We start from the raw sequence: 13,984 nt of genomic DNA, 5'->3' as shown, positions 1-13,984 counted from the left end.
CCTCTGTGGTCTAGTGGTCAGAGCTCCTGGCTACAGATCATGAGGTCCGGGTTCAATTCCCAGCTCTACCACTTTTCTGAGAAGGAGTGGGTCTGGAACTGGGTCTACTCAGCCTCGTCAGGATAACTGAGGAGCTATTTCAGTGAATAGGGGTTCCGATATAGAAAACCGAAATTAACGGATGTGGGGATTGGTTGCGCTGACCAGTGGTCCCGTGATTGAGGTTAGCTCTTTCCAGTAGACCCTCAGGTGAGGGGGTATACACCAACTTAGGATCCACTTTAATATTATTCTGCCGTCTCCGCCTTTTTGTCCTAAGTAGACTCTGTACCTTCAGCTGTTTCGACTACAATGTCGTATTCGTTTATCATCTTCACGTGCTACATATGCTCTTCCTCTCCATTCCATCATCTTCTGATGATTCTAAAGACATCTGGCGAAGAGTGCGTAGTAAGATTATCCTTCTCATAATTTTCTGCAATTCCCTGCTACTTCATCTCACCTAGATCCTTGTTACACGGCACCTCACTTACTTGGAGTACATGAATATGAACACAATAACAACATGTACGAATTACAACAGTTAAAGAGTTGCATTTTAACAAGGTCTGCCAAAAAATCATTTTCTTGTTTTATGTATGCTACAATTGGCTATTCAAGCGTACTTGGTTTGTGATGTGTGCAATTTCCCGATGCCGTAACACGCTGAATCCTATGACGCCTGTCTTTGTTAAAGAAAATTTGTCCTCTAAATAGGCCTATATTTTGATTACAAGTCATAGATTTTATTTAAATTTCATGAAGTTCTCGCCTAATTTTTCAGAGATGACAGATCACACTTTGTTCAATACTTTTCCCTAGCATCAGGTTCAAACCACAATCGACTGCGTATGATATACTGTATACACCATGCTTTGCACGGAGACTGGACATCAGATGCGTGATATTCTGTTCCACACTATGCAAAACAAATATGTGTTTAATCAGCATCTGAACATATAAACTGGTGCATGAACAAACAAAAACAAACTCCGTGGCTTTAGTTTGCAAGCGAACTATACCGACCGAGCGACCGCCGCTTCTCTGCGAAGTTAGTGCACACTTCAGCGGATAGAGGATGAAACGCGGTCAGCGCAACAATCCCCACGGCCGTTATTTTCGGTTTTCTAGACCGGAGCCGTTACTTTTCCATTCAAATAGTTGCTCATTTACCCTCACGAAGCCGAGTGGACGCCGTTTCAGACCCACAATTTCTCAGAAAATCTGATAACGCCGGGAATCGAACTCGGACCCTTGGATCTGTAGCCAGGAACTCTGACCACTAGAGCACAGACTGGTGCATGAAAGACACCCAGCTCAGCTCAGCTCAGCTGTTAACTTCTGATAAAATCTGTATGTCTTGACGTCTTACACATCCTGCTCAATAGACCATACAATTGGTTTCGTTTCTCTCGAAGATCTGTTTAATACAGTTAAATTCATTGCAGAGAGGTAATGTTAAAACAGATCAAGAGCCCTTTACCTGTCTCGTCAAAGCTCTATTTTTAAAACGCGAGAAAATTCAGCAGTTTATGAACTGCTTGTTTTACTCTCAGACTAATTAGTTCTTCTTGTGCCAATTCAAGGACTGAGTGATGACCCGGTTTCGAAATGAAAGGAATTGTCGTGCCCACCTGCAATTTAGTTTGGTCGCAGAATTCAAAGAGCGTCACTAAAGTGTTAAAGGAAACCAAATTTACAAAAGTATTACTGCTACATACTGACTTAATTATATTCGAATTACTTGCTTTCAGACAAGACGCGAGAAATGCGAGTACATGTTCTTTTATAGGGTTTGTTATAGCACGTTCGATATGGACGGTCAATATAGAACTGTATTTCATCATAATCTTCAGTAACGAAGAAACAGCCTAGAAACGTTGTACTCGGTACGTACCTGGCTCTAAACTTTACCATTACTGGCTATACCCAAGTTTACGTTGTGCGGACTGCAAGTGGCGGTGACGATCCTTAAATTGGCCACGACACTATCCCTACAACTCGCCTCACACATCTATACTGCAATATCGTTCATTCAACTGATGCAAATTGCGCCTGTGTTCATCCAACTGCACCGCCTGCAGGTCAAACGATATTGCAACCCATTTTACAGGCAGAAAGCAACGTCCGCAATCTCTACACTAAGAGCAGGACTTCTCAGTGAGGAATTGAGGATTGATTTAAGTAGGGAAAATACAAACAAACAAAAGAATAAGGTACTATGAGTATGAGGGTGGGCTATAAAACGTTCCCTAGCGCTACGACCTTCAATGATCTATTGTGCTTCCCTTTTGGATTAACCCTTTATCAATCCTACACTTCGAATGAAATGTAGGACTTTATTTATAGGGGCGTCATAAAAGTCATTTGGTTTCACGAAAAACTGACCCAGGTGGGATATCTTAGGTAAGCTATAGCCTCGCAGTCACATAAGATGTGTGTGGCTGATTCATCTTCTTGTAGGCACCTGTCACAAGATAAGGTACTACACGAAAGGGCAGAATAAACTGAAGAATTACAAACGAAGGAAGAGAAAAATAGAAGGGAGGAAAGAGAGACAGAAATTCCAGTACAAGTCTCTGATTTTAAAATTGCCAAATGCACTAATTAAAGACCAAATTTCGATTTTAGGTCTGAGGCCCATGGACGGAAGTATGTCAGGTTTGACTTCATCCCATTTTGGGCTACAGCAATCATCTCAGTTGCATTCATTACATTACTTATTTGTCGTCAAAGTCAAAGGATATGAGAACATGTATGTAGCCCATATTTTCAGACTTTCATCTCAGGAAAGGGAGGGAAAGTTTTCGGCAATTAATATGCAAAAACACTGTTTGCCAAGATTCTGGCAGAATTTTATGGCGGGTGCTCTGCAAACATCTAATATACCTTCCGCCTGCTTTGTATAGTTTATCTTATTTTTCTTATTTCTCCGTTTAATAAGAGAGAAACCCCAAGCAGAAAGAAGACAAACTAAATCCTAAAAACAAGAAAGTTTTCTTCATATTTATTTTTCCCTCCGGTAGGATATTGGATGTATATATGTTTATACATTTTAACAAGGAATAATGTCATCATATTTTCTTTTTCTCTCTGCTTCCAGATTTCTTTTTTACTTCAAGGTTTTAATGTATTACAAAAGGAACTGTGTATAATCCAAGATGCTACAAGGTATTGTGAAAGCTTTGAGACTCTCTTCCATATTTGTTATTTTAATGGACAATGAGGTGTTTACTTGTTTCCAAGAAGTATTACATTCATTATTCCTGAAACAGAATAATTGTCAACGCATACGTATCTGAACACACACACAAAAGAAACAACCGGAAATTGTAGCAACACTTTGAATCTCGTGCTGTCAATAGAGGCAATGTTTGTCTCTATGCTGTTTAAGGACAGAACTATACGCGTAGGTCGTACCGAAAGACATGAGCAACTTTTTTTTGCATGCAACCTGGGAACAGCAGACGAAAGAGAGTATGGTGGTAGGTGGAACCAGATGTTGTGTTAACCTTGAGTATCTTGTGACGTCAATACCTTGCATCACGTGACCAGTATCACTCCTAACAAAATGGCCGACAACGATGTCGTTCCGCCAGCGTGCGGTCACCGAATTTCTTGTGAAAAAGGAAATCCCTGCTGCAGAAATTCACCAGAGACTTCAGCGTGCTTATGGAAGTGTTTGCATGGGTGCGAGCAGTGTTCGAAGATGGGTGAAACAATTTAAAGATGGGAACACCAGTCCCGAAGATGAGCCTCAGAGCGGTCGTCCTCGAACAGCCTCAACTGAACGCAACAAGGAAAGAGTGGATGAGATCATTCAAGATGACAGGCGTGTGACTGTGGACACAATAGCCCGAAAACTTGGAATAGGGCACAGTGCAGTACAGGAAGTGATTGAAAGTTTGAGCTATAGCAAAGTTTGTGCTCGTTGGGTCCCGCTGTTATTGACTGAAGACCACAAAGTTCAGCGAAAAACCATCACATCAGAACTGCTGCAGAAGGCGATTTTTTCCTCTGTATTGTGACAGGTGACGAAAGCTGGTTTCACCATTTCGAGCCTGAAACGAAACCGCAGAGTATGGAATGGCACCATTTGCATTCTGCATCAAAAAAATAACACAGTGCCATCAGCTGCGAAGGTGATGGGCACAGTCTTCTGGAATGCAGAGGGGTTTATTGTGGCCGAATTCCTGGAACCTGGGCAAACCATCAATGCTGCTCGTTATGTCCAGACGCTATACAAGCTCCGTCGTGCATTGCGCGAAAAACGTCCGGGACGAAACATCATCATCCTGCATGACAACGCTCGCCCCCACGCCGCTCGCCTCACATTGGAAGCAACTGAAACGATGGGGTGAGAAGTTCTTCTACAACCCTCCTATAGCCCTGATCATCTTTTCGGAATTGTGACGGATCAGCTGGTTGGACAACGTTTTAGGACAAGGGAGGCAATTCAGAAAGCAGTGCGTCAGTGTCTTCAGATGGCTGGAAAGTAATTTTACAGAAGGGGAATTTTCAAACTCCCAGAACGCTGGGAGAAATGTGTACAAAAAGTGGCGATTATGTGGAAAAATAAAGAAAGGTCTTAAGATTGAGGTGGTGTATTTAGTTTGTCAATAATAAAGAACGTTACTTTACAAAAAATTGCTGCTCATGACTTTCAGTACGACCCTCGTAATTGTCCATTTCATATTTATGTATTTACGTGTGTACGTTGAGTACGGAAACAAGTGTCGTATACTTTATACTATAATATTTCAATGTCCAACAGTGCTTTGATGTCCAGTTCTGTGTGTCTATGCGTACGGAAAAAACAGCGCTTTTATGGGGTCCTATTTTACATGGACAAGTAGCTTTGAACACAGATACTACTAAGTAGAAGAGTTGGAGCCGCGCCATAGCTCAAGCGGTTAGTTACTGGCTTCCCAACGCGGCGGCCCGGTTTCGATCCCGGGTCTTGTCAGATGCTATTTGTGGTGGACGAAGTGACGCTGGGGCAGGTTTTCTTCGAGTATTTCGGGTTCCCCTGCCAATCTTCATTTCACCAATTACTCCACAATCACCCTCACCTATAATTTGGGGCTGGTACAATAGGCCAGATGTGGCCGCAGTACAAGGGACTTTGTCCCACCCCACTAGCATTAAAAAAATAGAAGAGTCACAGAGTGTACACTCTACATTGCCATATATAGTGACGTATTTGCGCTATGCAGGACGCCCCTTCCAGAGGTGGCGTAACAGCGCTGCAGCTGCTACGGTGACGGGCCGGTCGGCTCTCCGTCCCTTCCCCCGCGGTGACGTGGCAGCGCTTCCCACTGTGACATGGCACGTGACAACAGTGACGTATCGGGGGATGCCGCTTTCTATCTGTCTGTCTAGCTTTCTATCAATCAATCAATTTATCTATCTATGGCCCTACAGTACTTTTGTTGGATCTTGGAAGCTTTTACAGTTTCTTAATCCTGTACACATCCGGTATGCCTCCTTGGACGGGGGATCAGATCGTCTAAAGCCCTCTACCTACACACAGAATAAACGGACACATACATTCATGTCTTGAGTGGAATTGGAACCCAAGATCCCAACGTTCGAGCGAGCGAAGACAGTTCATGCCTTAAGACTGCTTGGTCACTGTGACCATTAAACTTCCGTCTTACGAAAGTTTAATGTGTGCAGCAGTATGAATGGCGTTTGGCCTAACAGATTAGGATAACAACCAGGAGGACCTATTGTAAGAGTATACACCGGTACTACACTACGTTGAGGCTTTTCCACTGTGCTTGGGTATGCTAAGCACTTCGGAAACCGACCGCGATCTTTCGTAATTTATTCAGACTCTCGTGCGAAATGTTGGGAACCCATTCATAAAATTTCCCAAGATAAGTTCACTTTCACCAAAGAAGTGGGTGTTCTCACCGCTATGCTAAAAAATCTCAGATTCAGAAGGCACGTGGAACAGATTTATAATTTCAGAAGATTATATGACTTCTGATATATGCAGATGTAAAACACGGGAATGATATTGAATCTTCGGGTTTCATAAATAACTGGGAAATTCTTAACCAGCTGAGCTACTGTGAACTCCTGGAGTGACTCTGTACATCATTAAAATAGTCAACTTCACTCATAGAGTAAGAAGAATTAATTCGTAAGCGGAAAAATAGGCGGTAGTACGTGGACTACGAAAGATTTCATTCCAGTTTCTTCCGAGAACAGAAATTCTACGACCTAAGTTTGGTTTACTGCGAACACCACAAACAAAATATTGCTTATTTTCCACCTAACTTCGCAGTGCATATTAGAAAAACAGTCGTGGCTTCATAAAGAAATACAGAACATAAAATAAGTAAAATTTATGGGACACTATATATATACGTATTATAAAATGGGAGAACATTACTTAAAGTCACCTTCCAATTTCATACCTCATATATTCATAGGCAAAGTAAATTTACGAACTCAGTACGCACATAACCTTTCCAAGATTAATCTCCACTCCTTGCCTTATGCTTTTATTATTAAATCACTACCCCAGTTTATCCATCTCGAAGCGTAATCGCCCGAAGCCGAATTCTGCTACCTCATTAATCGGAAATGTGTTCAAGATTCCAAATTTCCCGCGATATTCTCGAAAGAGACCGCCCGAAACCCTACACTGTACTTCTCACACTTGTTTCCCTCCTCTGCAGGAGGCTCGTTACTGCTTCAATATTTCGCGGTGCCGCTGCCTTCGGAATATTATACGCAGGCCTTTGTCTTATCCGTGGCGCTGGCGAGATATACTCTGTGGAGTGTTTCCAGTGGCCATGAGTACTCATACTGCCTCGTCTTGACTTCAGTGCCAGTAAAGTGGTCAAACGTGATGAAATGATACTGGTTCATTCCAGAAGGGAAAATGATTTTTCTTTTCAGGGACAAGTTTTGTCCGACTGACACACAACAAGTCTCGACGTGATTACAGGAATAATTCAAGGGGCTACAGAGACTCTATCATTAATTCCAGAACACATTTCCTGCCATCACTAATATTCATAACGCGTGATTTGTCTCTAAAATTCTGAAGTTACGACATGCTGTGAGGGATGATCTGACGATATCAACAATATTTAGGCCCAAAATGTTGGAGGGCAATTAAAATGCTACCGAAAATTATATTTTATGTTCATAATGAAACGGAGCATGATCCCAAATTCTCTATTTCCTCATCCTTCTTATAGTATCTAGTAGTATCCTCTCTTCAGGTTTTTGTAATTTATGTCCCCTCAAAATAAAAGCCAGGTTTTATAACAATTCAGAAGAAGTAGTTGCTTCATAAGCACCTACCGCATATATATTGTATATGCCATATATGTCTATATATTTAAGTTTTGAGGTTTTCACGGCGATGACTATGAAGAAAGTCATCTTCTGGTATCTGGCGCCGTGTATTCTTGGTTTTAACCGACGTTTCGGAGGAACGTATCGCCTCCATCTTCAGGGAAGGTGAATCGCGATGCGAATACAGAGAGCAGTAGCTACGATTCACCTGCCCTAAAGATTGAGGCGATACGTTCCTCCGAAACGTCAGTTAAAACCTAGAATACACGGCGCCAGATCCCAGAAGACGACTTTCTTCATGTCTATATATTATTTCAAAATCAGATGAGATATTACCTGAACTGAAAAAAGAAATCCAAAGAACCTAACGGCAATTAGGAAACGTGATAACGCAACTGAATGCAATAATTATGGACGTCATATAGAAAAATTATATGTTAAAAAATAACCACAGGTATGGGTAGGACAATTAAAAGTCCTCTGTTCGTTATTAATCCGAAATGGAAAGCAACTCTGCTGTTTGTGCAGGTCACTAATACGCCGCTTGCGCTGTAGCTCGCAAGTGTCTTCTGGTTGCTAGGTTCCTATCAAGAACCACTGCCCACTGGGGAAATTGGTCAGTGAAGAAATTGCATTCAAGAAGGAAAAAAAGTGCTGTACTCTGAAATTTAAACGTGTTCAGAGTGTGATTCAGAGGCTCAGTGCGTCTTGAAACTGTTCTCATTCATTCTGGGAACCTCAAAATTAGGTGGGTGATGTCCTTAAGATACAAACAGTACTGGGTTAAATTTAACAGTTTGTTAAGTAGTCAATTTCTGTAGAGCTGTTAAGAAATAAATGCAGAAAAGGGTATTCAATTAATTTCACGAATGAATATTTGTTATTTACGTAAACATGATACAAAATATCATTGCCACAGGTTCTTCGGCAGTTAAAACTATTCAGATGGTCAAGTAAATCTCTGCTTCTTTTACGCTCGGGCCCAATTGTCATGATGATAAAAGTCCAAAGTTTACAGCCCCATCCCGAGCCAGTTCAGTCGAGTTCGCATCTGCCCACGCTGCCTCTCTAATCTTCTTTCAGAATTATCTTCGAATTGTGGTAGGCTTTCAGTCTCCAAGTGGTCTCGTCGCTGCTTATTTTGCCGCCCAAATTCCCTCACGTCGTCCTCATTCTTCCGTGCATTCTACATATATACCCTTCATATTATCCAATCTTCAGTTTATTGCTAATAATACCACATAAGAAGTAGGCAATATGAAGTTGCTCATGATTTATTTTCTCCATTTCCTTCTCACTTCCTCTTTCTTGACACATACTTTTCTCCTTACACTCCACTTCAAAACACTCTCAAACAATTCTGTTCACTCACAGCGAGACAACGTTTCACACTGATGTAATTTTATATACTTCCATCTTCAGGGTTTGTAAATATGGTACAGGAAGTCTGACCGTAAGTAGCTGTATAGTCGTTAATATTCCGACGTCGTTTTCGGAGAATCATGGATCTAAACTGTCCATAGACCGGATATACTGGTTTAGGTTTCTCACGGTTCTCCACAATTCCTCAGAGGAAACACTCGAGGGCTAGTATTCCATCAGATTCATTACTGACCAACCAGCTCACTGTGTGACACTATAAACACGCCATAATATTAGCAGATTAAAGTGTCATTAAATAAAAGAATACATAAGAAAAAGGCACAGACAGAGCAATTCCGAAACAAAATGTTTATAAATAATTTCTTTTAATAAGATTACAGCGTACAAATGAGGCTCAGCATTCAAGTAAAAGGTAAAACTATCTCTGCAACAGGTAGTGAAGGCCCATAGGGTTGTAAGACGACGAGACTCCTACATTATCTCTAGATAATCGGCTCACAAACGGCGGTAAGGTTGCCAGCTTTACGCTCCCGCCGCCCTTTACTCCCAGGAAGATTCCTGGTACACATTTCTATTAGAGGCTGAGTCGACCCCAGGGCCATAATGTAGCAGAAGGATTGCGTAAATTGAAGAAATCCACCTCACAGTGACTTGAAGAGACCTTCTGGCTAGTAGCATAGTGTCTCAACCAACTACGCTAATGCGTTCCCCGAGTTTTCAAGAAGGCAAGTAAATAATTTTCATGAAAATTTCTGCAGTCTTCTCATGAAGACGTCAACATTGGATATGAAGCACACCTTGAAGGCAATGGTGTGATGCAGGATGGTTTTCAGAGAAAGTGGTTGCCACAGGTCAGTTTACATTCCACTCAAGTTTCATGCATATATACAGTGTAAGTGATAATATGGCCGCGCCATAGCTCAAGCAGTTAGTCGCTGGCTTCCCACTGCGGCGGCCCGTGTTAGATCCCGGGGTCTGGTCAAGTGGTATTTGTGGTGGACAAAGTGGCGCTGGGGCAGGTTTTCTCCGAGTACTTCGGTTTGCCCTGCTAAACTTCATTCCATCAATTGGTCCACAATCACCCTCACCTGTCATCTGAGGCTGGTACAGTAGGCCAAAAGTGGCCGCAGTACATGGAACTTTCAATAATTATAGAGCATACTTCAGAAATTGTATGTGGTTTTACAGCAGGCGTACAATTACTTATTGAGCAGTTCAGGATGACAGTTCACCACTGCGCTACCCATAAAGCGTGCGTGACTTTCCCTTTATCTTCCATCTTCTTTATTTTGGGCCCTCATCTCTTTGCATTCTATTCTTCTTCACCCTCCCACGCGTTCTCCTTCATAACTTCTCTGTTATAGGTTCCTGAAGCCTTAGCTTAAACGTAGTACAGCTGCTGAAGTTTTGGCCAGAATTTTTACAAAACAACGTTTATAGCTGCTCCTGCCTTCCTTGTGACTGAAAATTAAATGCGTTATGTTGCTATTTTTCACTCGTAACCTTAACCTTTTTGTGACCGTTCACTAGAATTATGGTTAATATAAATTATGTTAATTGATATTCATTACTTACTTGTTTACTTACGGAGTTGAGCCCTTCTTGAGGAGAAGCCAAATCTGCAGCTACTCAAGAATTTCCCAGCATTTTATGGAACCCGAAGGTTCATCACCGTGTTCACAAGAGCCCTCCACTGGTCCCTATCCTGACCCACATCGATCCAGTGCATGCCATATCATCCGATCTCTCCAAGATCTATTTTGATATTGTCCACCCACTTACCTCTTGGTCTTCCCAATGGTCTCTTTCTTTCTGGCTTTCCCACAAATATCCTATATGCATTCCTCTTCACCTCCATTCGTGCTACATGCCCTGCACACCTCATCCACCTTTACTTGATCATTCTAAGTATAGACATCCATTAATTACAGGCTGAAATTTAGAAGTAAAGCGTAGGGAGAGAGAGAGACATGGGGAGATTTGACAGCTAGTGCAAGCTAAAACTTAAAAGATGGACGGCCAGAATCCCAAGCCAAGCTGATTATACATCAGGTTCTTGTCAAAGGAAATATGGCAAATCTCTCCCTGTAGGCCCATAGGGTTGTGAGAAGTCGAGGTTCCAACATCTTATCTGGACAATCGGCTCACAGATGGGGGTAAGATGCCGTTGAAAAATTAAGCACTCGGAGAACGCAGCAGATTTATTTCAACTGGAAATGTAAATTTCGGGTGGACTACCAAATTTTGAACTAGCCCAATAAGGACTGTTTTAGGGAGGAGCTTCCTCTTGGAAATTTGGACCCGAAAGGGTCTCTACTTCGGAGAACCCATTTACAAAAGTAGCCGTCTTCCACCTCCTTAAGCTTTCTTGCGCAAAGCTGCGTCACGCCGTCACATATAAAGTTACAGTTACAAACTGTTCATTGTTAAAATTTATACACGTTTCACTCAGTAAAATGAAGGAAGGTACTGGAAGGCGCCAATAGTAGGAGAAAAACCATAGTAATAAGTAGTGGTTCTTTAGGCAAGTTAAAGTAACTAAATTGCACCATTATAATCCAAAGTGAACAATAAATAATATTATGACATGATGCCTGAAAGCCGGAAGAGCGGAGCCAGAGTAGGCGTTCATTGTTAGTCAGCGACTCGCCAAACAGTTTCCAGCGGAAATGAACACGTACGCAACAATAAAAGAACTATCGTTTCCGTCCAACGTCAAGGTAAACTCATCTCTATAACAATATAGAAATTGTTAGGAAATTCTGTTTTCTGTTGGGGTCGACCCGAGGCTACATAACGAGGACTATAGGCCAGCTTAAATCACAATCGAGGGAGCCTCTAGAGTAGGCAGTCGAAGTGGATGAAGAACAGAAGACTTGTGTCATATAATGGTTTGTCAACTGTAGTAACTAGTTGTATAAGTGTGCAATAAATCCGGTCATCAATCCAAAACCCGTCTATATGTCACGCACACTCCCAAATACGTGACAATATCTTACGTGAAATGGTGATTGTATTAGTGCGAGTTTGGTAGCATAAGTTTCTTGCTGCCCTACCGGAGCGAGGCCTATTAACGACCTGAAATTGGAACTTACATCTACATATACCTGAGCATACCGGCTAACCCAAATAACTCACCTGAACATACACCATCCCGATAAGTTACACCTGTACGCTTACTGGCGCCCAACAACAACACTCCTACCTTCCCAAATACATCCCCGTTCAACAACGAAGAGCGGAAGTTGTAAGGGGAGCAACAACCAAGTGGAAACAGGGAATTAGCAGAGCAAGGTGAGCATCGTTAAAGGGGAACAGATATAGAAGTTCCGCAACAGCGGGAGCGGGTAAAATTTTAGACCGTAACAAATAATGTAATTAGTTTCGGACTGGACAACCGAGTTCGATTCCTGGGAAAATAAATATTGTGACGTTCTGCCTAAAAGCCGGGCTATAAGACGTCCATCACTAATCAACGGCTAGCAATTCCTACGCAGCGGAGTCTAAGAAATCGTTGGCCCGAAAATGAGAGTCTAACCGTGAGGTTTTCACCATTAAAAACGAATTGTTTGAGGCAGACACGTATTCCCGCGTTCAATGCATATCAGCGGGCGAAATTAACAGTTCGACAAGGTATTCCCTATTCAGTCCGAGTGCAAGATATAAGACTCCTTATCCGACATGGGACCAAGAACAGTTGAGCCCCGAGCAGAGCACAAGACGCTTCACCAAGATCAGTGGTGCAAGTAATTGTAACCCTGAAGAAGAAACGTCTAAAAGGCGTTATAAGTGGAATAACTGTACTTTTGAGTGTAAAGAGTTAGTGTCCAATAAAAAGTGATTCGTTCACATCCGAGACCCACACGATTTCTTCTCGCGTTGCCTAGGAATCATGCGACAATATTTTCCCGAGCCATCACGGTGAGAAGGGCTGCATGGACCACCATATTTCTTCTCCGGTTGCCTCTCTTCACTCCATGTCCGTGAATAAAGTGGCCTAAGTATCAAGGCCATCCAGGTTCTGCGCTGAGAATTTCGTTTGAATTCCGCGCCCCTAAACATCATGGGATGAGCTTAGGCACAGAGGCAGCTTAACCGTCACCTTTTATATTTAACCTATGAAAACACGTGTTACAATTCTCCATTTATTTAAAACTCAGCAAGTTAAATCCTTCGTGTATTTCATCTGAATGCACAGTACAATTATTTCATGATGGCCGATCAGCTTTGCTTGCGCACGTAGCTTAATGGGGTCCATCCTAGCAGATGTACCTTCCGAAAAATATGTCACCTTACTGATAGCTGTTTGTAAGAAAAATTGTGTATAAACGGCTTAATGTATTCTCTCTAAGGACCACACCTGTTACTGACTCAAAATGTAGTCGTACCTGAATATCAGCTCTTAATATTAAGCCCACTGTCCTACTGAAAATCAAATTTAATTTTGAGACAATGAATTATTAAAATTCGATGGAAGATATCGGTAGTTACAGCAGCAATCTGTGAGAAATATTGTGTCCGATCCACGCTGCTGCCAGGTTTCCTTGATCAATGAACGTCCTACAGCTTCTCATTATTTAAGTTGTGGAGACTATTCCAATAAACACGGTGTATTTAAATGTGACTGATGTAGTTAAGTGACTTCAGTGATTCTTTTGCCTGTGCATCAGATTAAAATAATCCGACATTTTCCATAACTGAAAGACTCGTTTAATAAGTTAACATGTTCACATTGGCAACTTAGATAATGCACCAACAATTACCTTACGATAATAAATAGACAAAGAAGAACTTTGTAGTCTAGTAATGAAACTACCGATTAAATACATCGGAGAGATTAGTGTGTAGCGGAAGAGGATAAATTTACCACTTACCAGGGTTGATAACCTCGCAGGGAAGTACAACAGTGTCATGCGTTTTCACTCGATATGACTGGCCCACTGTGGAGAAATACGGCTGTGTGGCAGTAGGGTCGGGACCGACCTGGGCAGCCCCATCAACGCCTGTAAACAACAATCGAGGAAGAAAGTTATAAAAAAATATTTTCAGTCAGTGAACGTAAAAAACTTAGCCTGAGACAGGTGAGATGGAGCCCGGGACGGTCACAAATGTAGACTCCAACCCCAAGCCGGAAGTCATATAAATATATTTGAATCAGATTTTCTATAGCTTAAACAATGCAAATGAAAATCGATGAAATGCCAAGAATAATAAATAAGTCCATAATTCAATTAAACAGCAT

At 41.9% G+C, this 13,984-nt stretch overlaps 1 protein-coding gene across 2 annotated transcripts in view; it reads right to left on the bottom strand.

Annotated features, from left to right (window-relative positions):
• LOC111866356 (limbic system-associated membrane protein) overlaps positions 1–13,741 on the bottom strand; it is a 434,138-nt gene extending 420,397 nt beyond the window's left edge. For both annotated transcript variants that reach the window (XM_023855221.2, XM_023855222.2), the window contains exon 1: positions 13,617–13,741. The gene's annotated coding sequence lies outside the window, so the exon portion shown is untranslated. The remainder of the gene's footprint in view (positions 1–13,616) is intronic.
• Between the last annotated feature and the right edge of the window lie 243 nt (positions 13,742–13,984).

Source organism: Cryptotermes secundus, unplaced genomic scaffold, assembly GCF_002891405.2.
Source record: "Cryptotermes secundus unplaced genomic scaffold, Csec_1.0 scaffold100, whole genome shotgun sequence".
Taxonomy (NCBI): Eukaryota; Metazoa; Arthropoda; class Insecta; order Blattodea; family Kalotermitidae; genus Cryptotermes; species Cryptotermes secundus.
Note: the sequence above shows the minus strand (reverse complement) of the source record. Positions and strands in the feature narration are given on the sequence as shown.